Below are 24,262 nucleotides of genomic sequence, written 5' to 3'. Positions count from 1 at the left end.
AGAGTTTACCTCACACTAGACAAAGGCACTGAGAGTTTACCTTAAACAAGACAAAGGCACTGAGAGTTTACCTCACACTAGACAAAGGCACTGAGAGTTTACCTTAAACAAGAGACCAGGACAACAAGGGAGAAGGAGGCGAGGCCTCCTTCTCCTGACCCCACAAGAAGACTTTTAACCTTGTGCAGCAACAAATACTAATAAATCGTGGAAAATCAAGTAAAAAAAATGGGAGATTTAAAACACTGGATAAAGGAATACCGTAGTAATGAAAAGCGGAGAGACACAGTGAGAGCGATTTTTAGATTTTTGCCGCCGAAGTGGCTAGTTTTTTATGCATCCTACATCCATCCTGTTGACCGTAGTGGCTAGTTTTTTGTGCATCCTACATCCATCCTGTTTACCATAGTGGCTAGTTTATTGTGTACCTCATATCCATCCTGTGGACGGTAGCACAATAATATATAAATACACAAAAGGCCTAGGAACTAGCCTCCGAAAGGGGCTAACAGGAGTACATCTGTGGGAGACCCAGTGCCATAATAAGAGCATGTTGGAACAGGTGTGTGTGTCCTGAGTCCTCCACTCCTCCTAATATACGAGGATAAGTGGCACAATAGCATACATGCAACGCGCGTACTAATATTACATATATAATTCATCTGGCTGCCAGTAATATACAGTACTATATATTATTGTGACCACGAACGAGTGGTATTGATCAATAACAACACTGCACTAGCCGAGGACTCGAACCCATGCCAAAGCATGTAGTGCAGTGTTGTTATTGTACAGTACTATATATATATTTACGTTATCTTACGTCAGACGCCAACAGCTATGGTCTTCGTGCCTGTGGGTCATAAAGTTGCCGTACTTCAGAGGGTGAATTGCGTAGAATAGTTGAACTGCATAACCTATACGGGTTTAGTGCGTGCTTCTGAATGTAAAAAAAAATAATATCTTAGACTCGTACGTAAATTTCTCAGTATAGCTAGTATACATGTATAATCTACACTGTATTATAGAGATATACTCAGCACTGTATAACAGCTGTATATCTGTATACACCGAGCTTCACTCTGTGTTTAGCGAAATGTTATGGTATAGCGCTTGTGTCCAGGCTGTTGGTGTCAGCGGTTCGCATTGGTACTTAGTGATCACAGCCTGGCTGACCTGCCCCTTGGACGATGATAGGAAGGAGGGAGGATAGAAGGGAGGGGGAATAGAATGGAGGGAGGATAGAAGGTAGGGTGGATAGAAGGGAGGGAGGGAGGATAGAAGGGAAGGAGGATAGAAGGGAGGGGGGATAGGATAGAAGGGAAGGAGGATAGAAGGGAGGGGGGATAGAATGGAGGGAGGATAGAAGGGAAGGAGGATAGAAGGGAGGGAGGGAGGATAGAATTAAGGGATTTAAAAGTATGGAGAAGAGGAAGGGAGGAGAGGGGAATAAACACAAAATAGGGCAAATTGGATATATAACGTGTAAATATGGCATGACATATGATGCTGGAACTCTTTCTCTCTCTCTCTCTCTCTCTCTCTCTCTCTCTCTCTCTCTCTCTCTCTCTCTCTCTCTCTCTCTCTCTCTCTCTCTCTCTCTCTCTCTCTCTCTCTCTCTCTCGTGTTAGGTTAGGTTAGGTTGATTTCTCTTGGGTTAGGTTACATTAACCTTCTAACAATGTATATTCGCCCACTAATAATCAAATTCAACATAAAACTCCCGTGATATGTCTGGCAGTGAGGTGAGTGAGCGTAGCCGAAGACTGTGCACGGAGTACCACTGGCAGCCAGAGAATGGCTGGTTATAACATGTGAACCTGGAAAAACACACTTGGTGTACAGATCATGACATTTATTATATGTAACGTTTGGCCATTAGTTAGCTTCTTCAGTCCTAAGAGGAATGCACCGGTGATGCAGGGTTGGGGGGGACGGTCACGGTCGTGAGACCAAGAGCTCCATTTAGAGAAAGGGGATCATCACATGACCCACCTCACGGGAGGCCTTTGACCTGTTTCCTGGTGAATCTGACCTGACCTGACCTAACAGGTTGTGGAAGGAAATAATTATGCAACATTTGGGAATCTTTATAATCTTTATTAAAGAAACGGTTCGCCAGCCAGTGGCTTCTACAGTCCAGTACAGAGAATAACAGAGGAAGACGAGGAATGTGAGGTAATCAGTCCCTCAGCCTGGAGTCGATGTGTTCAGTCCATTAATCTTCAGAATTGTACATCATCTATGCGGAGAATAAATCGACTCCAGACTGAGGGACTGATTACTCCACACTCCTCATCTTCCTCTGTTATTCTCTCTATTGGACTGAAGAAGCCACTGGCTTGGAAACGTCACTTCAATCTTTGCATAAGTGTTTCATTCATCAGCTTGTCGGTTTTCAAAACTATTTCCATCACGAAAGATTGTTTATGGACCTGCATATAGAAATATTAACGTAAAGGCATAAAAGGTCTTTGTACAATGTGTATAAGTCCCTTTAAAAGAGATCAGATAGAATAAAAATGGCAAAAGCTGATATTCAATTAACGAGAAATCGTATAAAGTAGATGGAACCATACAGAGAGAGAGAGAGAGAGAGAGAGAGAGAGAGAGAGAGAGAGAGAGAGAGAGAGAGAGAGAGAGAGAGAATTAATATTCAACAAACAGGGTGCTGGAAACAGGAACTCAAAACGAGACAAAGATGCTTGCATATGATAAATTGTTGACGCAAAGAGAATGATGCAAGGAGAATGATGCAAGGAGAATGATGCAAGGAGAAGGATGCAAGGAGGATGATGCAAGGAGAATGATGCAAGGAGAAGGATGCAAGGAGAATGATGCAAGGAGAATGATGCAAGGAGAAGGATGCAAGGAGGATGATGCAAGGAGAATGATGCAAGGAGAAGGATGCAAGGAGAATGATGCAAGGAGAATGATGCAAGGAGAAGGATGCAAGGAGAATGATGCAAGGAGAAGGATGCAAGGAGAATGATGCAAGGAGAATGATGCAAGGAGAATGATGCAAAGAGAATGATGCAAGGAGGATGATGCAAGGAGAATGATGCAAGGAGAAGGATGCAAGGAGAATGATGCAAGGAGAATGATGCAAGGAGAAGGATGCAAGGAGAATGATGCAAGGAGAAGGATGCAAGGAGAATGATGCAAGGAGAATGATGCAAGGAGAATGATGCAAAGAGAATGATGCAAGGAGAATGATGCAAGGAGAATGATGCAAAGAGAATGATGCAAGGAGAATGATGCAGGGAGAATGATGCAAGGAGAATGATGCAAAGAGAATGATGCAGGGAGAATGATGCAAGGAGAATGATGCAAGGAGAATGATGCAAGGAGAATGATGCAAGGAGAATGATGCAAGGAGAATGATGCAAGGAGAAGGATGCAAGGAGAATGATGCAAGGAGAATGATGCAAGGAGAATGATGCAAGGAGAATGATGCAAGGAGAAGGATGCAAGGAGAATGATGCAAGGAGAATGATGCAAGGAGAAGGATGCAAGGAGGATGATGCAAGGAGAATGATGCAAGGAGAAGGATGCAAGGAGAATGATGCAAGGAGAATGATGCAAGGAGAATGATGCAAGGAGAATGATGCAAGGAGAATGATGCAAGGAGAATGATGCAAGGAGAATGATGCAAGGAGAATGATGCAAGGAGAATGATGCAAGGAGAATGCAAGGAGAATGATGCAAGGAGAATGATGCAAGGAGAATGATGCAAGGAGAATGATGCAAGGAGAATGATGCAAGGAGAAGGATGCAAGGAGAATGATGCAAGGAGAATGATGCAAGGAGAATGATGCAAGGAGAATGATGCAAGGAGAATGATGCAAGGAGAATGATGCAAGGAGAATGATGCAAGGAGAATGATGATGCAAGGAGAATGATGCAAGGAGAATGATGCAAGGAGAATGATGCAAGGAGAATGATGCAAGGAGAATGATGCAAGGAGAATGATGCAAGGAGAATGATGCAAGGAGAATGATGCAAGGAGAATGATGCAAGGAGAATGATGCAAGGAGAATGATGCAAGGAGAATGATGCAAGGAGAATGATGCAAGGAGAATGATGCAAGGAGAATGATGCAAGGAGAGGGATGCAAGGAGAATGATGCAAGGAGAATGATGCAAGGAGAAGGATGCAAGGAGAATGATGCAAGGAGAAGGATGCAAGGAGAATGATGCAAGGAGAATGATGTAAGGAGAATGATGCAATGCAATGAGAATGATGCAAGGAGAATGATGCAAGGAGAATGATGCAAAGAGAATGATGCAAGGAGAATGATGCAGGGAGAATGATGCAAGGAGAATGATGCAAAGAGAATGATGCAGGGAGAATGATGCAAGGAGAATGATGCAAGGAGAATGATGCAAGGAGAATGATGCAAGGAGAATGATGCAAGGAGAATGATGCAAGGAGAAGGATGCAAGGAGAATGATGCAAGGAGAATGATGCAAGGAGAAGGATGCAAGGAGAATGATGCAAGGAGAAGGATGCAAGGAGAAGGATGCAAGGAGGATGATGCAAGGAGAATGATGCAAGGAGAAGGATGCAAGGAGAATGATGCAAGGAGAATGATGCAAGGAGAATGATGCAAGGAGAATGATGCAAGGAGAATGATGCAAGGAGAATGATGCAAGGAGAATGATGCAAAGAGAATGATGCAAGGAGAATGATGCAAGGAGAATGATGCAAAGAGAATGATGCAAGGAGAATGATGCAGGGAGAATGATGCAAGGAGAATGATGCAAAGAGAATGATGCAGGGAGAATGATGCAAGGAGAATGATGCAAGGAGAATGATGCAAAGAGAATGATGCAAGGAGAATGATGCAAAGAGAATGACGCAAAGAGAATAATGCAAGGAGAATGATGCAAGGAGAATGATGCAAGGAGAATGACGCAAAGAGAATGACGCATGGAGAATGACGCAAGGATAATTATAACGAGTTTGTGTGGTGTTCTGGTAGCGGGGAGTAAATGATACGTCTTCTTCGGAGGCTTCTTACATTATTGTTAAGTCTTGGTGGGTACACAGGCTTGCGTGTTGTGCCCATGGCCCGGGAGGGTCATGCCTACGAGGGAGAGAGTAGGCCTTCTTGACTGAGTGAAGGGTGTCGCCAGAGTGAGTGTGTGTGGGACCAGCTTCCCACCGACCTGGACAGGCCCAGAGGGCAGCACTGTAGTGGCGCGAAATATGAACTAAGCTGGCTGTCTACATACGCTCGGCCACCTACCGCGCATCGTCCCGACGAGACAATACTGGTGGTAAAAGAAACTCGGTCTCTCTTTCTCGTAGGAACAGAGCACAGAACACAAAATAAAAAACATATATATACATATGGACATGGAAAAAAAAACTTCCTACAGGGAGGGAAGAAAAAACATGTGGGATGTGCTAAACATCGTGGTCATAGGCAGTGAGCGTCGAAGGGCATCACTGCACGCCTTCCTTCGTCTGGACAGATACTGCAACACAGGAGACATCGCTGCAGCTGAGCTGTGACGTAACAGGGTATGGTCTCCTCTGGAACGGTGAAGCCGCTGCAGGTTTTCACTCAACCTGGGGCACAACATGCTGGTGCCCTCGAGTGAGGCGTCGACAAAACTCGGCAACTGGGCAGGACTTCTGGCAAGTGACTCAGGAGGACACTTCTCGACTGGTACTGTCGCTGGGCTGTTACTGCCGGCGAGCGTGGAGCGAGTTGTGGAGCGAGTCGTGGCAGAGACGACTGGGCGAAACATCTGGGAGTCGTAACATCATACACCAGACTGCAGTGAGAGAGCTAGCAGTCAAAGTGACATCTTCTTTGTGCAGGCTGCTCACTGAAGCTTGTGACACGAGGCTGACACAGCACCTGCCGACAGGGCTAACTGCGGCTTGACGAGTGTCATTCTCTCGGCAGTTAGTGTTGAGAAATGGTTTACCAGCTAAGATATAATTTATAATTTTAAATATAGGGAACACTTAGCTGATAAAAGACAGCAAATCGTCTACACAGCCGCCCCTGCAGACGAGGTCTTGAATTGTTGGCATGATCATCTCTCAACGGGCTGGAATAGATCATATTATGTAAACAATAAATTACCCCTAGGGGGTGTTATGTCAGCATATTTCATTCACTGATGGCTGACAAACTTATGTGTGGACTCAAAGGTCCGCATATCACCGGGGTTTATGATAAGTGGCTAACTCACGACTTTATACTCAACTGCGCAGTCAATAGTAGTACATCACGAGTTAGAACACTTACCTGGGTATATGTATCTGACCCGTAATTACGCCCGGATATCCATTGAGTTGATTGAAGAATAGTGTTCTTTGAAGAATGTTGCACTACACTCTGTTTGTGTGGATCGCAACACTCATTGTTACACTGTTCATCAATAATTGTTCACACAATATCACTAAGAAGTTGATCACACTTCTCTGTAAGTGTTTATCGTGTTTTGTGAGACACTTTGTTCACACTAATGCACAGATCGTTCTTTGTTGGTTATCCTTGTGTCAATGTCACTCTCAGTAGAGTCAAAAGTAATCTGAAGACGCCACAACGCCCCACGCAGTCTCTGCTCCTCGCACATAAAGGAAAAGCTGACCTAGTACCCACCGACCTGGACAGGCCCAGAAGGCAGCACTTTAGTGGCGCGAAATATGAACTAAGCTGGCAGACAGCATGGGCTGTCTGTGCAGACAGTACAGGCTGTCTACAGAATGATGCAAGGAGAATGACGCAAAGAGGATGACGCAAGGAGAATGATGCAAGGAGAATGATGCAAGGAGAATGATGCAAGAAGAATGACGCAAAGAGAATGATGCAAGGAGAATGATGCAAGGAGAATGATGCAAGGAGAATGACGCAAAGATAATTATGCAAGGAGAATGATGCAAGGGGAATGATGCAAAGAGAATGATGCAAGGAGAATGATGCAAAGAGAATGATACAAGGAGAATGATGCACAGAGAATGATGCAAAGAGAATGATGTACGGAGAATTATTTAAGGAGAATGATGCAAGGACACTGATACATAGAGAATGATGCAAGGAGAATGATATATGGGGAATTATGTAAGGAGAATGATGTGAAGAGAATGATATAAGGAGAATGATGCGAGGAGGGGGATGTAAAGAGAATAATATAAGGAGAATGATGCAAGGAGAATATATAAAAAGTGTGACATGTGACAGTCTGCCACACTGCTGCTGACGGGTTTAGGGTTCCCAGTAAATACAATAATAATAATAATAATAATAATAATAATAATAATAATAATAATAATAATAATAATAATAATAAAGTATTACTGTCAGTGGTAAATTAGATTCACTGTTTAGTTTCTTGATTTCTGTGGCCATGATGTTCCATTATTTTTGTGTTGCATCCTTCACTATCAGATGAACCTGATGTGTGATGAGAGAGAGAGAGAGAGAGAGAGAGAGAGAGAGAGAGAGAGAGAGAGAGAGAGAGAGAGAGAGAGAGAGAGAGAGAGAGAGAGAACAAATGGTCTTTGATCACCTTCAAATTGTTATCTTCAGCTTACAGAAAGGTATTTAAACCCTTCACACTCATCAGGTACGACATCTGTCAGTACGACATTCCTACACCCCCCCCCCAATTTATTATTATTATCATTGAAAATATATAATGCAAATTATTACATTTATATATCTCGTTAGAACAATGATTATTGTGTTTTATGCCCATCGACTGGACGAGGGTCATTTTGGCAGCAGTTCACCTGTACACCTCCAATTAAAAGTACTTTAATCCCTATTTTATATCCCCCCAAAAAAAAATATACACCCGTGGGTGCATATACATTGTTACTCTCAAAACATACACATCAAGAGATATACATCACTCAGAATATACATCACATCAGATGATGTAATATACGATCTTTTATGTAAGAAAAATTTCTGATTCCATTTGAAATTGATGATAAATATTCTTGATCATGTAGGTTTTAGGAAAATACTCTAGAATAATGAATGTCCCTTAAATTTTAATATATCCTTGTAAAATTTTGAAATATATTTCTTAAAATTTTGAAATATATTTCTTAAAATTTTGAAACATATTTCTTAAAATTTTGAAATATATTTCTTAAAATTTTGAAACATATTTCTTAAAATTTTGAAACATATTTCTTAAAATTTTGAAATATGTTTCTTAAGTTCTTCTGAAGATTTCTTAGATTTTTACGAGTTTCTTTAAAAATTAATGCGTGTTCTTAAAAGTATTTGTCACTTCTTATATATGTACTGTATGTAGTTGGCATTTTCTTTTTTTTACAAGTTTGTTAGGTTTCCTAAAAATATGTATTTTGGAGGTGAATATGTATGCTGTGGGTTTGATACGAGGAAGAGGGAGGTTAAGTAACTAGCATGATTATATAGACGCAGGTGTGAATTGTGTGTAAATTTTATTAAGAGTCACAAAGAAGGAAGCATCCATCCCTTCCTCTTTTCGAGAGCAGTCACCCTCCCTCCCTTCCTTCCTTCCTTCCTTCCTGGGCAACCACGAAGAGGGCACTCTCCCTGGGCAGCCTCCCTCCCTCCTCTCCTTCCTGGTGACAGTTTATGTGCTTCCCTACACGCACCATCGCTTGTTGACAAAGATGGCTGACGCATGAAATATCTTGTAAATGTTATCAAACTGGGAGATGTTTTTACAGCGTGTACCTATGAGAGGCAGCCGCCAGTAACAGCAAGTGTAGACGTTGGTTAAGCGAGCGCTGTTGTGTGTGGTGCTCATGTCTGCTGTGTGTGGTGCTTATGTCTGCTGTGTGTGGTGCTTATGTCTGCTGTGTGTGTGGTGCTTATGTCTGCTGTGTGTGGTGCTTATGTCTGCTGTGTGTGGTGCTTATGTCTGCTGTGTGTGGTGCTTATGTCTGCTGTGTGTGGTGCTCATGTCTGCTGTGTGTGGTGCTTATGTCTGCTGTGTGTGGTGCTTATGTCTGCTGTGTGTGGTGCTTATGTCTGCTGTGTGTGGTGCTTATGTCTGCTGTGTGTGGTGCTTATGTCTGCTGTGTGTGGTGCTTATGTCTGCTGTGTGTGGTGCTTATGTCTGCTGTGTGTGGTGCTCATGTCTGCTGTGTGTGGTGCTTATGTCTGCTGTGTGTGGTGCTTATGTCTGCTGTGTGTGGTGCTTATGTCTGCTGTATGTGTGGTGCTTATGTCTGCTGTGTGTGGTGCTTATGTCTGCTGTGTGTGGTGCTTATGTCTGCTGTGTGTGGTGCTTATGTCTGCTGTGTGTGGTGCTTATGTCTGCTGTATGTGTGGTGCTTATGTCTGCTGTGTGTGGTGCTTATGTCTGCTGTGTGTGTGGTGCTTATGTCTGCTGTGTGTGGTGCTTATGTCTGCTGTGTGTGTGGTGCTTATGTCTGCTGTGTGTGGTGCTTATGTCTCCTGCGTGTGGTGCTTATGTCTGCTGTGTGTGGTGCTTATGTCTGCTGTGTGTGGTGCTTATGTCTGCTGTGTGTGTGGTGCTTATGTCTGCTGTGTGTGGTGCTTATGTCTGCTGTGTGTGGTGCTTATGTCTGCTGTGTGTGGTGCTTATGTCTGCTGTGTGTGGTGCTTATGTCTGCTGTATGTGTGGTGCTCATGTCTGCTGTGTGTGGTGCTTATGTCTGTTGTGTGTGGTGCCTATGTCTGCTGTGTGTGGTGCTTATGTCTGCTGTGTGTGGTGCCTATGTCTGCTGTGTGTGGTGCTTATGTCTGCTGTGTGTGGTGCTTATGTCTGCTGTGTGTGGTGCTTATGTCTGCTGTGTGTGTGGTGCTTATGTCTGCTGTGTGTGGTGCTTATGTCTGCTGTGTGTGGTGCTTATGTCTGCTGTGTGTGGTGCTCATGTCTGCTGTGTGTGGTGCTTATGTCTGCTGTGTGTGGTGCTTATGTCTGTTGTGTGTGGTGCCTATGTCTGCTGTGTGTGGTGCTTATGTCTGCTGTGTGTGGTGCTTATGTCTGCTGTGTGTGGTGCTTATGTCTGCTGTGTGTGGTGCTTATGTCTGCTGTGTGTGGTGCTCGTGTCTGCTGTGTGTGGTGCTTATGTCTGCTGTGTGTGGTTCCTATGTCTGCTGTGTGTGGTGCTTATGTATGCTGTGTGTGGCGCTTATGTCTGCTGTGTGTGGTGCTTATGTCTGTTGTGTGTGGTGCCTATGTCTGCTGTGTGTGGTGCTTATGTCTGCTGTGTGTGGTGCTTATGTCTGCTGTGTGTGGTGCTTATGTCTGCTGTGTGTGGTGCTTATGTCTGCTGTGTGTGGTGCTCGTGTCTGCTGTGTGTGGTGCTTATGTCTGCTGTGTGTGGTTCCTATGTCTGCTGTGTGTGGTGCTTATGTATGCTGTGTGTGGCGCTTATGTCTGCTGTGTGTGGTGCTTATGTCTGTTGTGTGTGGTGCTCGTGTCTGCTGTGTGTGGTGCTTATGTCTGCGGTGTGTGGTGCCTATGTCTGCTGTGTGTGGTGCTTATGCCTGCTGTGTGTGGTGCTTATGTCTGCTGTGTGTGGTGCTTATGTCTGCTGTGTGTGGTGCTTATGTCTGCTGTGTGTGGTGCTCGTGTCTGCTGTGTGTGGTGCTCGTGTCTGCTGTGTGTGGTGCTTGTGTCTGCCTTTTGTAGTGTTCGTGTCTGCTGTGTGTGGTGCTCGTGTCTGCTGTGTGTGGTGCTCGTGTCTACCTTTTGTAGTGCTCATGTCTGCTGTGTGTGGTGCTCGTGTCTGCTGTGTGTGGTGCTCGTGTCTGCTGTGTGTGGTGCTTGTGTCTGCCTTTTGTAGTGTTCGTGTCTGCTGTGTGTGGTGCTCGTGTCTACCTTTTGTAGTGCTCATGTCTGCTGTGTGTGGTGCTTATGTCTACTGTGTGTAATGATCATGTCCGCTGTGTGTGGTGATCATGTCCGTTGTGTGCGTGTGTGGTGGTCATGACTCCTGTGTGTGTGGTGGTCATGTCTGCTGGGTGTGGTTGTCATGTATGTTATGTGGTGGTGCTAATATATTTCCTGGCTCATCACACTGGCTGTTTTCATTTCCACTGCGTTGGCCTCGTTATTATTTAGCACATCGTGTGCTAGCACTAACCATATCTAACCTAACCTGCCCTACCCTAACCTGCCCTACCCTAACCTAACCTAACCTAACCTAACATAACATAACATAACATAACATAACATAATATAACATAACCTAACCTAACTTAATCTAACCTAACCTAACCTAACCTAACCTAACCTAACCTAACCTAACCTAACCTAACCTAACCTAACCTAACCTAACCTAACCTTAGTTCACGTTTTTCCCCCTATAAATGTAAATAAAGCAGGGAAATCTTATTATCCTTGCATTCACTATACACAGTACTTCCCTGGGTCCTGCCTACACCTTCCCTGGGTGCTGCCTACACCTTCCCTGGGTGCTGCCTAAACCTTCCCTGGGTGCTGCCTACACCTTCCCTGGGTGCTGCCTACACCTTCCCTGGGTCCTGCCTACACCTTCCCTGGGTGCTGCCTACACCTTCCCTGGGTGCTGCCTACACCTTCCCTGGGTGCTGCCTACACCTTCCCTGGGTGCTGCCTACACCTTCCCTGGGTGTTGCCTACACCTTCCCTGGCTGCTGCCTACACCTTCCCTGGATGCTGCCTACACCTTCCCTGGGTGCTGCCTACACCTTCCCTGGGTGCTGCCTACACCTTCCCTGGTTGCTGCCTACACCTTCCCTGGGTGCTGCCTAAACCTTCCCTGGGTGCTGCCTAAGCCTTCCCTGGGTGCTGCCTAAACCTTCCCTGGTTGCTGCCTAAACCTTCCCTGGGTGCTGCCTAAACCTTCCCTGGTTGCTGCCTACACCTTCCCTGGGTGCTGCCTAAACCTTCCCTGGGTGCTGCCTAAGCCTTCCCTGGTTGCTGCCTAAACCTTCCCTGGGTGCTGTCTAAACCTTCCCTGGGTGCTGCCTAAACCTTCCCTGGGTGCTGCCTAAACCTTCCCTGGTTGCTGCCTAAACCTTCCCTGGTTGCTGCCTAAACCTTCCCTGGGTGCTGTCTAAACCTTCCCTGGGTGCTGCCTAAACCTTCCCTGGGTGCTGCCTAAACCTTCCCTGGGTGCTGCCTAAACCTTCCCTGGGTGCTTCCTAAACCTTCCCTGGGTGCTGCCTAAACCTTCCCTGGGTGCTGCCTAAACCTTCCCTGGGTGCTGCCTAAACCTTCCCTGGGTGCTGCCTAAACCTTCCCTGGGTGCTGTCTAAACCTTCCCTGGGTGCTGTCTAAACCTTCCCTGGGTGCTTCCTAAGCCTTCCCTGGGTGCTTCCTAAACCTTCCCTGGGTGCTGTCTAAACCTTCCCTGGGTGCTGCCTAAACCTTCCCTGGGTGCTGTCTAAACCTTCCCTGGGTGCTGTCTAAACCTTCCCTGGGTGCTTCCTAAGCCTTCCCTGGGTGCTTCCTAAACCTTCCCTGGGTGCTTCCTAAACCTTCCCTGGGTGCTGCCTAAACCTTCCCTGGGTGCTGTCTAAACCTTCCCTGGGTGCTGCCTAAACCTTCCCTGGGTGCTGTCTAAACCTTCCCTGGGTGCTGCCTAAACCTTCCCTGGGTGCTGCCTAAACCTTCCCTGGGTGCTGTCTAAACCTTCCCTGGGTGCTGTCTAAACCTTCCCTGGGTGCTGTCTAAACCTTCCCTGGGTGCTTCCTAAGCCTTCCCTGGGTGCTACCTAAACCTTCCCTGGGTGCTGCCTAAACCTTCCCTGGGTGCTGTCTAAACCTTCCCTGGGTGCTGTCTAAACCTTCCCTGGGTGCTGCCTAAACCTTCCCTGGGTGCTGTCTAAACCTTCCCTGGGTGCTGTCTAAACCTTCCCTGGGTGCTGCCTAAACCTTCCCTGGGTGCTGTCTAAACCTTCCCTGGGTGCTGTCTAAACCTTCCCTGGGTGCTGCCTAAACCTTCCCTGGGTGCTGCCTAAACCTTCCCTGGGTGCTGTCTAAACCTTCCCTCGGTGCTGCCTAAACCTTCCCTGGGTGCTTCCTAAACCTTCCCTGGGTGCTGTCTAAACCTTCCCTGGGTGCTTCCTAAACCTTCCCTGGGTGCTGCCTAAACCTTCCCTGGGTGCTTCCTAAACCTTCCCTGGGTGCTGCCTAAACCTTCCCTGGGTGCTGCCTAAACCTTCCCTGGGTGCTTCCTAAACCTTCCCTGGGTGCTGCCTAAACCTTCCCTGGGTGCTTCATAAACCTTCCCTGGGTGCTTCCTAAACCTTCCCTGGGTGCTGCCTAAACCTTCCCTGGGTGCTGCCTAAACCTTCCCTGGGTGCTGTCTAAACCTTCCCTGGGTGCTTCCTAAACCTTCCCTGGGTGCTGCCTAAACCTTCCCTGGGTGCTGCCTAAACCTTCCCTGGGTGCTGCCTAAACCTTCCCTGGGTGCTGTCTAAACCTTCCCTGGGTGCTGTCTAAACCTTCCCTGGGTGCTGTCTAAACCTTCCCTGGGTGCTGCCTAAACCTTCCCTGGGTGCTGTCTAAACCTTCCCTGGGTGCTTCCTAAACCTTCCCTGGGTGCTGCCTAAACCTTCCCTGGGTGCTGCCTAAACCTTCCCTGGGTGCTGTCTAAACCTTCCCTGGGTGCTGCCTAAACCTTCCCTGGGTGCTGTCTAAACCTTCCCTGGGTGCTGTCTAAACCTTCCCTGGCTGCTGCCTAAACCTTCCCTGGGTGCTGTCTAAACCTTCCCTGGGTGCTGCCTAAACCTTCCCTGGGTGCTGTCTAAACCTTCCCTGGGTGCTGCCTAAACCTTCCCTGGGTGCTGTCTAAACCTTCCCTGGGTGCTGTCTAAACCTTCCCTGGGTGCTGCCTAAACCTTCCCTGGGTGCTGTCTAAACCTTCCCTGGGTGCTGCCTAAACCTTCCCTGGGTGCTGTCTAAACCTTCCCTGGGTGCTGCCTAAACCTTCCCTGGGTGCTGTCTAAACCTTCCCTGGGTGCTGTCTAAACCTTCCCTGGGTGCTGCCTAAACCTTCCCTGGGTGCTGTCTAAACCTTCCCTGGGTGCTGCCTAAACCTTCCCTGGGTGCTGCCTAAACCTTCCCTGGGTGCTGCCTAAACCTTCCCTGGGTGCTGCCTAAACCTTCCCTGGGTGCTGCCTAAACCTTCCCTGGGTGCTGCCTAAACCTTCCCTGGGTGCTGTCTAAACCTTCCCTGGGTGCTGCCTAAACCTTCCCTGGGTGCTGCCTAAACCTTCCCTGGGTGCTGCCTAAACCTTCCCTGGGTGCTGCCTAAACCTTCCCTGGGTGCTGTCTAAACCTTCCCTGGGTGCTGCCTAAACCTTCCCTGGGTGCTGCCTACACCTTCCCTGGGTGCTGTCTAAACCTTCCCTGGGTGCTGCCTAAACCTTCCCTGGGTGCTGTCTAAACCTTCCCTGGGTGCTGCCTAAACCTTCCCTGGGTGCTGTCTAAACCTTCCCTGGGTGCTGCCTAAACCTTCCCTGGGTGCTGCCTAAACCTTCCCTGGGTGCTGCTTAAACCTTCCCTGGGTGCTGCCTAAACCTTCCCTGGGTGCTGCCTAAACCTTCCCTGGGTGCTGCCTAAACCTTCCCTGGGTGCTGCCTAAACCTTCCCTGGGTGCTGCCTAAACCTTCCCTGGGTGCTGCCTAAACCTTCCCTGGGTGCTGCCTAAACCTTCCCTGGGTGCTGCCTAAACCTTCCCTGGGTGCTGCCTAAACCTTCCCTGGGTGCTGCCTAAACCTTCCCTGGGTGCTGCCTAAACCTTCCCTGGGTGCTGCCTAAACCTTCCCTGGGTGCTGCCTAAACCTTCCCTGGGTGCTGCCTAAACCTTCCCTGGGTGCTGCCTAAACCTTCCCTGGGTGCTGCCTAAACCTTCCCTGGGTGCTGCCTAAACCTTCCCTGGGTGCTGTCTAAACCTTCCCTGGGTGCTGCCTAAACCTTCCCTGGGTGCTGCCTAAACCTTCCCTGGGTGCTGCCTAAACCTTCCCTGGGTGCTGTCTAAACCTTCCCTGGGTGCTGCCTAAACCTTCCCTGGGTGCTGCCTAAACCTTCCCTGGGTGCTGCCTAAACCTTCCCTGGGTGCTGCCTAAACCTTCCCTGGGTGCTGCCTAAACCTTCCCTGGGTGCTGTCTAAACCTTCCCTGGGTGCTGCCTAAACCTTCCCTGGGTGCTGCCTAAACCTTCCCTGGGTGCTGCCTAAACCTTCCCTGGGTGCTGCCTAAACCTTCCCTGGGTGCTGCCTAAACCTTCCCTGGGTGCTGCCTAAACCTTCCCTGGGTGCTGCCTAAACCTTCCCTGGGTGCTGCCTAAACCTTCCCTGGGTGCTGCCTAAACCTTCCCTGGGTGCTGCCTAAACCTTCCCTGGGTGCTGCCTAAACCTACCCTGGGTGCTGTCTAAACCTTCCCTGGGTGCTGCCTAAACCTTCCCTGGGTGCTGCCTAAACCTTCCCTGGGTGCTGCCTAAACCTTCCCTGGGTGCTGTCTAAACCTTCCCTGGGTGCTGCCTAAACCTTCCCTGGGTGCTGCCTAAACCTTCCCTGGGTGCTGCCTAAACCTTCCCTGGGTGCTGCCTAAACCTTCCCTGGGTGCTGCCTAAACCTTCCCTGGGTGCTGTCTAAACCTTCCCTGGGTGCTGCCTAAACCTTCCCTGGGTGCTGCCTAAACCTTCCCTGGGTGCTGCCTAAACCTTCCCTGGGTGCTGCCTAAACCTTCCCTGGGTGCTGCCTAAACCTTCCCTGGGTGCTGCCTAAACCTTCCCTGGGTGCTGCTTAAACCTTCCCTGGGTGCTGCCTAAACCTTCCCTGGGTGCTGCCTAAACCTTCCCTGGGTGCTGCCTAAACCTTCCCTGGGTGCTGCCTAAACCTTCCCTGGGTGCTGCCTAAACCTTCCCTGGGTGCTGCCTAAACCTTCCCTGGGTGCTGCCTAAACCTTCCCTGGGTGCTGCCTAAACCTTCCCTGGGTGCTGCCTAAACCTTCCCTGGGTGCTGCCTAAACCTTCCCTGGGTGCTGCCTAAACCTTCCCTGGGTGCTGCCTAAACCTTCCCTGGGTGCTGCCTAAACCTTCCCTGGGTGCTGCCTAAACCTTCCCTGGGTGCTGCCTAAACCTTCCCTGGGTGCTGCCTAAACCTTCCCTGGGTGCTGCCTAAACCTTCCCTGGGTGCTGTCTAAACCTTCCCTGGGTGCTGTCTAAACCTTCCCTGGGTGCTGTCTAAACCTTCCCTGGGTGCTGTCTAAACCTTCCCTGGGTGCTGCCTAAACCTTCCCTGGGTGCTGCCTACACCTTCCCTGGGTGCTTCCTAAACCTTCCCTGGGTGCTGTCTAAACCTTCCCTGGGTGCTGCCTAAACCTTCCCTGGGTGCTGCCTACACCTTCCCTGGGTGCTGCCTAAACTTGCAATATGTCTTTTCTGTTTCATGAAAGCAGAAAACACCTAAACTCTAGAGTAAGTTAGTTTAATATGTTTATTATACACTCCATACTCATCCTGAGGGCGGTAGTCAGATGATTACAAAGGTACATAATGAGTCCAAGGACTGTAGCTCAACATTGCAGAGGTACACAATAATATATGAGTCCAGGGACTGTAGTTCAACATTACAAAGGTACATAATGAGTCCAGGGACAGGACCACAAAGTTCTGATAGGTAAACAAGTGCCTGCTCACTCCATGACATGTGCGAAATGACCGGAAATACAAACGTTTCTAACTTGGTGACTTAAATGCACTTGGATGTACAGATATTATAGAACTGTAAGAAACATGGGATATTTGTTGCTATTGCTTGAGAATGCCTCTTCATATAAGTTTGAAACTTTCAACGCTGGTGTGCTCAGATATTTTCGTAGGCTGTAATCTGCCAGTATTATTAATAACAAAATTGAATAGCATACAGAAAAATTAAACACCTCAATCCCCTGAGTCTCTGTATAGAAGCTTTCAAATCCATTCTTCTTCGTATTGAAATGTATCTTGTTTATGTAGACAGAAACAAGGTCAGCAGACACCAAGACGGTGTCACTGCTAGACCAAGGCCTGGCTATAAATATCTCCGGCAGTTCAATTTGTATGGATTTGACAGTTTGCTTTTAACCGATAAGTAAACTGTAGATATAAACCCAGAGGTAATCCTGTAAACCCTTTTGGGGTCTAATTTCTATGCCTTTTGTGTATCCATATGTTCTTGCGCTACCGTCCACAGGGCGGATATGGGGAGGTGGGGGTGGCCCAGTAAACTAGTCATTGTGTGCATAATCTAAAATAAATGTAATATGTGTGTGGACAGAGACAGGGTCACACACTGGAGCGTTCTATCTATGAGCGTCCAAACATCCATTTAGAGACACCTTCAAACAAACTAAACAGGAAATCGTAGAACACTTCATTGTTGACGATAAGATATCCGACATCTTATGAACGCATCTACGTTTGTCACCGTTAAATGACTGAACTTTAATGACTCTGAAACCTAATAACGACTGGTATTTTTAGTGGTAATGAGATGATTTAATTTTATTGTGATTATATCTCCACAATGTATTGTGCAGATTAGATATGTGAAGAAGCTGATGTTCTAGAAATGACTGTAATGTTTGTAAAGCCTTAACTAGGCTCAGCGGGGTCTGACAAAGACCCATTGTGACCGCTGTAATCTTCTTCTGTGCTACCGATCACAGGATCACAAGATCACGGGATCACTAGATTACATGATCACGGGATCACAAGATTACATGATCACGGGATCACAATATTACAAGATCACGGGATCACAAGATTACATGATCACGGGATCACAAGATTACATGATAAAAGGATGAACTGCTGGTATACAACACAGCATCATCTCAGGCGGCACAAAGGAAGGGTTGCAGTTGGTGAATAAACTCTACGATAATCACCACCCGTATTTCGGTGACTAATTCATACATCTTTTTATTTTTTTTTAGTTTTACTGAGTTGAACTGTAACTCCTGGGCCTCTTTAGGGTGTTGCTCTACTGCTCCTGCTCATCTTACACTTGTTAAACTATAGTTCCTGGACCTTTTGAGGGTGTTAAGCTCTAGGTAATGGGACTCATGTACATGTAAAACGCCTGGACATCTTGAAATTGTTGACCTCCAGCTCCTGGATCTCTCGGGAGGTTTGAGTTATAGGTCCTAGTTCACTTGAGGGGATTAACTCGCAGCTTCCTGGTTTCTTGAGTGGGTAGGAATACAGTGGGTCTGGTGTTAGGGGATACATAGGTAGGAATACAGTGGGTCTGGTGTTAGGGGATACATGGGTAGGAATACAGTAGGTCTGATGTTAGGGGATACATGGGTAGGAATACAGTGGGTCTGGTGTTAGGGGATACATGGGTAGGAATGCAGTAGGTTTGGTGTTAGGGGATACATGGGTAGGAATACAGTGGGTCTGATGTTAGGGGATACATGGGTAGGAATACAGTGGGTCTGGTGTTAGGGGATACATGGGTAGGAATACAGTGGGTCTGGTGTTAGGGGATACATGGGTAGGAATACAGTGGGTCTGGTGTTAGGGAATACATGGGTAGGAATACAGTGGGTCTGATGTTAGGGGATACATGGGTAGGAATACAGTGGGTCTGGTGTTAGGGAATACATGGGTAGGAATACAGTGGGTCTGATGTTAGGGGATACATGGGTAGGAATACAGTGGGTATGGTGTTAGGGGATACATGGGTAGGAATACAGTGGGTCTGGTGTTAGGGGATACATGGGTAGGAATACAGTGGGTCTGGTGTTAGGGGATACATGGGTAGGAATACAGTGGGTCTGGTGTTAGGGAATACATGGGTAGGAATACAGTGGGTCTGATGTTAGGGGATACATGGGTAGGAATACAGTGGGTCTGGTGTTAGGGAATACATGGGTAGGAATACAGTGGGTCTGATGTTAGGGGATACATGGGTAGGAATACAGTGGGTCTGGTGTTAGGGAATACATGGGTAGGAATACAGTGGGTCTGGTGTTAGGGAATACATGGGTAGGAATACAGTGGGTCTGGTGTTAGGGGATACATGGGTAGGAATACAGTGGGTCTGGTGTTAGGGGATACATAGGTAGGAATACAGTGGGTCTGGTGTTAGGGAATACATGGGTAGGAATACAGTGGGTCTGGTGTTAGGGAATACATGGGTAGGAATACAGTGGGTCTGGTGTTAGGGGATACATGAGTAGGAATACAGTGGGTCTGGTGTTAGGGGATACATGGGTAGGAATACAGTGGGTCTGGTGTTAGGGGATACATGGGTAGGAATACAGTAGGTCTGGTGTTAGGGGATACATGGGTAGGAATACAGTGGGTCTGGTGTTAGGGGATACATGGGTAGGAATACAGTGGGTCTGGTGTTAGGGGATACATGGGTAGGAATACAGTGGGTCTGGTGTTAGGGGATACATAGGTAGGAATACAGTAGGTCTGGTGTTAGGGGATACATGGGTAGGAATACAGTAGGTCTGGTGTTAGGGGATACATGGGTAGGAATATAGTAGGTCTGGTGTTAGGGGATACATGGGTAGGAATACAGTAGGTCTGGTATTAGGGGATACATGGGTAGGAATACAGTAGGTCTGGTGTTAAGGGATACATGGGTAGGAATACAGTAGGTCTGGTGTTAGGGGATACAGGTGGGATAATTTTCTCAGGTCTCGTAGTCACTGAGACAAGTCCATTTATTATATTTGTCCATGTTAAAAATCCACACACAGATGAGGGCAGCCGCACAATGCGGCTTATCAATTTTCTCCCAATAAAAAAAATATATAAAAATCCTGTTGATTTTTTTTAGGCGGTGCGCCAATAAATGGTCAAGTGCAAAATAACGGACGAGGGAAAAAAAATTCAAGAGCGTGTAAAGGAACTTTTCAGAGGAAATAGGGAAAATATAGCGTACATATTGGTGATATTTGGATAAAAAAGTAGCACGGTGGTAGCGCCATTGGTGGTAGCGCCATCACCCGCCCCGGAATATTGCTGACCACTCATCCAGACCCTCTCCCGCGACTCTGGCTTCCGCCTCGCCATCCTTAATAATTCACCTGCATAAGGATGGTTCTCAGTTTACTTTGAGAATACTTGTGTGTACTTTTGGTCTCTCAGGGGAAGGTGTCTTAATATCAGTAACGGTATTGATACCAAGAATTGGCATAACATTCCTTTTCCTTGGATCAAACCTTATTATCTCCCGCTCCCAAGATGCTGTTTAAACCTTACTGATATTAGTTCTTTCAGATTATGCTACTGCTACTACTACTACTACTGCTACTACTACTACTACTACTACTACTATTACTACTACTGCTACTACTACTACTGCTACTACTACTACTACTACTACTACTACTACTACTACTACTACTACTACTACTACTACTACTACTACTACTACTACTACTACTACTACTACTACTGAGAGACTCACAAAACTATAATATAACTGACTCACAAAACTGTAATATATCTGACTCACTAAACTATAATATAACTGACTCACAAAACTATAATATAACTGACTCACAAAACTATAATATAACTGACTCACAAAACTGTAATATAACTGACTCACTAAACTATAATATAACTGACTCACAAAACTATAATATAACTGACTCACAAAACTATAATATAACTGACTCACAAAACTATAATATAACTGACTCACAAAACTATAATATAACTGACTCACAAAACTATAATATAACTGACTCACAAAACTATAATATAACTGACTCACAAAACTATAATATAACTGACTCACAAAACTATAATATAACTGACTCACAAAACTATAATATAACTGACTCACAAAACTATAATATAACTGACTCACAAAACTGTAATATAACTGACTCACTAAACTATAATATAACTGACTCACAAAACTATAATATAACTGACTCACAAAACTATAATATAACTGACTCACAAAACTATAATATAACTGACTCACAAAACTATAATATAACTGACTCACAAAACTATAATATAACTGACTCACAAAACGGGCAAAATAAAACTAGTGGTGCTGCATGGCGACAGTTACGCACATCTGCGTCACCTTAAAAATCAACGTTGACACACATATTCACTCTGGAGGCTGCAACCCGCACGGGTGATGGAGGGAAGGGACCTGGAGGCGAGGGTAGACCTGAGGGAAGATAGACCTGGGAAGGATAGACATGAGGGAGGACAGATCTGGGAGAGGATACACCTGGGGAGGACAGATCTATGGGGAGGATAGCAGCAGCACTGTGTGACCCTGGTGGGTTTAGCCCTTAGTTATGTTTTTAGTGATAATAATATGGGGAAGGGTAGACTTGGGCGTCGAGAATATGTGTGTGTGTGTGTGTGTGTGTGTGTGTGTGTGTGTGTACTCACCTAATTGTGGTTGCAGGGGTCGAGAATCAGCTCCTGGCCCCGCCTCTTCACTGTGTGTGTGTGTGTGTGTGTGTGTGTGTGTGTGTGTGTGTGTGTGTGTGTGTGTGTGTGTGTGCAGCAAACTCTGCCTTAAAAGCCAATGCATTACGCAGGATTACTGAGGTAACCAGAGTGAACAAGGCTGAACGAGGGTGAACAAGGCTGAGCGAGGGCGAACAAGGCTGAGCGAGGGTGAACAAGGCTGAGCGAGGGTGACCAAGGCTGAGCCAGGGTGAACAAGGCTGAGCCAGGGTGAACAAGGCTGAGCCAGGGTGAACAAGGCTGAGCCAGGGTGAACAAGGCTGAGCCAGGGTGAACAAGGCTGAGCCAGGGTGAACAACGCTGAGCCAGGGTGAACAAGGATGAGCCAGGGTGAACAAGGCTGAGCCAGGGTAAACAAGGCTGAGCCAGGGTGAACAAGGCTGAGCGAGGGTGAACAAGGCTGAGCGAGGGTGAACAAGGCTGAGCGAGGGTGAACAAGGCTGAGCCAGGGTGAACAAGGCTGAGCCAGGGTGAACAAGGCTGAGCCAGGGTGAGCAAGGCTGAGCGAGGGTGAACAAGGGTGAGCCAGGGTGAACAAGGCTGAGCCAGAGTGAACAGGGCTGAGCCAGAGTGAACAAGGCTGAGCCAGGGTGAACAAGACTGAGCGAGGGTGAACGAGGCTGAGCCAGGGTGAACACGGCTGAGGGAGGGTGAACAAGGCTGAGCGAGGGTGAACAAGGCTGAGCGAGAGTGAACAAGGCTGAGCGAGGGTGAACAAGGCTGAGCCAGGGTGAACAAGGATGAGCGAGAGTGAACAAGGCTGAGCGAGGGTGAACAAGGCTGAGCCAGGGTGAACAAGGCTGAGCGAGGGTGACCAAGGCTGAGCGAGGGTGAACAAGGCTGATCCAGAGTGAACAGGGCTGAGCCAGAGTGAACAAGGCTGAGCCATGGTGAACAAGACTGAGCGAGGGTGAACAAGGGTGAGCCAGGGTGAACAAGGCTGAGCCAGAGTGAACAGGGCTGAGCCAGAGTGAACAAGGCTGAGCCAGGGTGAACAAGACTGAGCGAGGGTGAACGAGGCTGAGCCAGGGTGAACACGGCTGAGGGAGGGTGAACAAGGCTGAGCGAGGGTGAACAAGGCTGAGCGAGAGTGAACAAGGCTGAGCGAGGGTGAACAAGGCTGAGCCAGGGTGAACAAGGATGAGCGAGAGTGAACAAGGCTGAGCGAGGGTGAACAAGGCTGAGCCAGGGTGAACAAGGCTGAGCGAGGGTGAACAAGGCTGAGCCAGGGTGAACAAGGCTGAGCCAGGGTGAGCAAGGCTGACTGAGCCAGGGTGAACAAGGCTGAGCGAGGGTGAACAAGGCTGAGCGCTGAGCGAGGGTGAACAAGGCTGAGCGAGGGTGAACAAGGCTGAGCGAGGGTGACCAAGGCTGAGCGAGGGTGAACAAGGCTGAGCGAGGGTGAACAAGACTGAGCCAGGGTGAACAAGGCTGAGCGAGGGTGAACAAGGCTGAGCGAGGGTGAACAAGGCTGAGCCAGGGTGAACAAGGCTGAGCCAGGGTGAACAAGGCTGAGCCAGGGTGAACAAGGCTGAGCCAGGGTGAGCAAGGCTGAGCGAGGGTGAACAAGGGTGAGCCAGGGTGAACAAGGCTCAGCCAGAGTGAACAGGGCTGAGCCAGAGTGAACAAGGCTGAGCCAGGGTGAACAAGACTGAGCGAGGGTGAACGAGGCTGAGCCAGGGTGAACACGGCTGAGGGAGGGTGAACAAGGCTGAGCGAGGGTGAACAAGGCTGAGCGAGAGTGAACAAGGCTGAGCGAGGGTGAACAAGGCTGAGCCAGGGTGAACAAGGATGAGCGAGAGTGAACAAGGCTGAGCGAGGGTGAACAAGGCTGAGCCAGGGTGAACAAGGCTGAGCGAGGGTGACCAAGGCTGAGCGAGGGTGAACAAGGCTGATCCAGAGTGAACAGGGCTGAGCCAGAGTGAACAAGGCTGAGCCATGGTGAACAAGACTGAGCGAGGGTGAACGAGGCTGAGCCAGGGTGAACACGGCTGAGCGAGGGTGAACAAGGCTGAGCGAGGGTGAACAAGGCTGAGCCAGGGTGAACAAGGCTGAGCCAGGGTGAGCAAGGCTGAGCGAGGGTGAACAAGGCTGAGCGAGGGTGAACAAGGCTGAGCGAGGGTGACCAAGGCTGAGCGAGGGTGAACAAGGCTGAGCGAGGGTGAACAAGGCTGAGCGAGGGTGACCAAGGCTGAGCGAGGGTGAACAAGGCTGAGCGAGGGTGAACAAGACTGAGCCAGGGTGAACAAGGCTGAGCGAGGGTGAACAAGGCTGAGCCAGGGTGAACAAGGCTGAGCCAGGGTGAACAAGGCTGAGCCAGGGTGAACAAGACTGAGCGAGGGTGAACAAGGCTGAGCCAGGGTGGACAAGGCTGAGCCAGGGTGGACAAGGCTGAGCGAGGATGAACAAGGCTGAGCCAGGGTGAACAAGGCTGAGCCAGGGTGAACAAGGCTGAGCCAGGGTGGACAAGGCTGAGCCAGGGTGAACAAGGCTGAGCCAGGGTGAACAAGGCTGAGCCAGGGTGAACAAGGCTGAGCCAGGGTGAGCAAGGCTGAGCCAAGGTGGACAAGGCTGAGCCAGGGTGGACAAGGCTGAGGCAGGGTGAACAAGGCTGAGGCAGGGTGAACAAGGCTGAGCCAGGGTGGACAAGGCTGAGCCAGGGTGGACAAGGCTGAGCCAGGGTGAACAAGGCTCAGCCAGGGTGAACAAGGCTGAGCCAGGGTGAACAAGGCTGAGCCAGGGTGAACAAGGCTGAGCCAGGGTGGACAAGGCTGAGCCAGGGTGAACAAGGCTGAGCCAGGGTGGACAAGGCTGAGCCA

This window comes from Cherax quadricarinatus, chromosome 41 (genome assembly GCF_038502225.1).
Source record: "Cherax quadricarinatus isolate ZL_2023a chromosome 41, ASM3850222v1, whole genome shotgun sequence".
NCBI lineage: Eukaryota > Metazoa > Arthropoda > Malacostraca > Decapoda > Parastacidae > Cherax > Cherax quadricarinatus.
The sequence above is the reverse complement of the archived record's forward strand: the minus strand, read 5'-3'. Positions refer to the sequence as shown.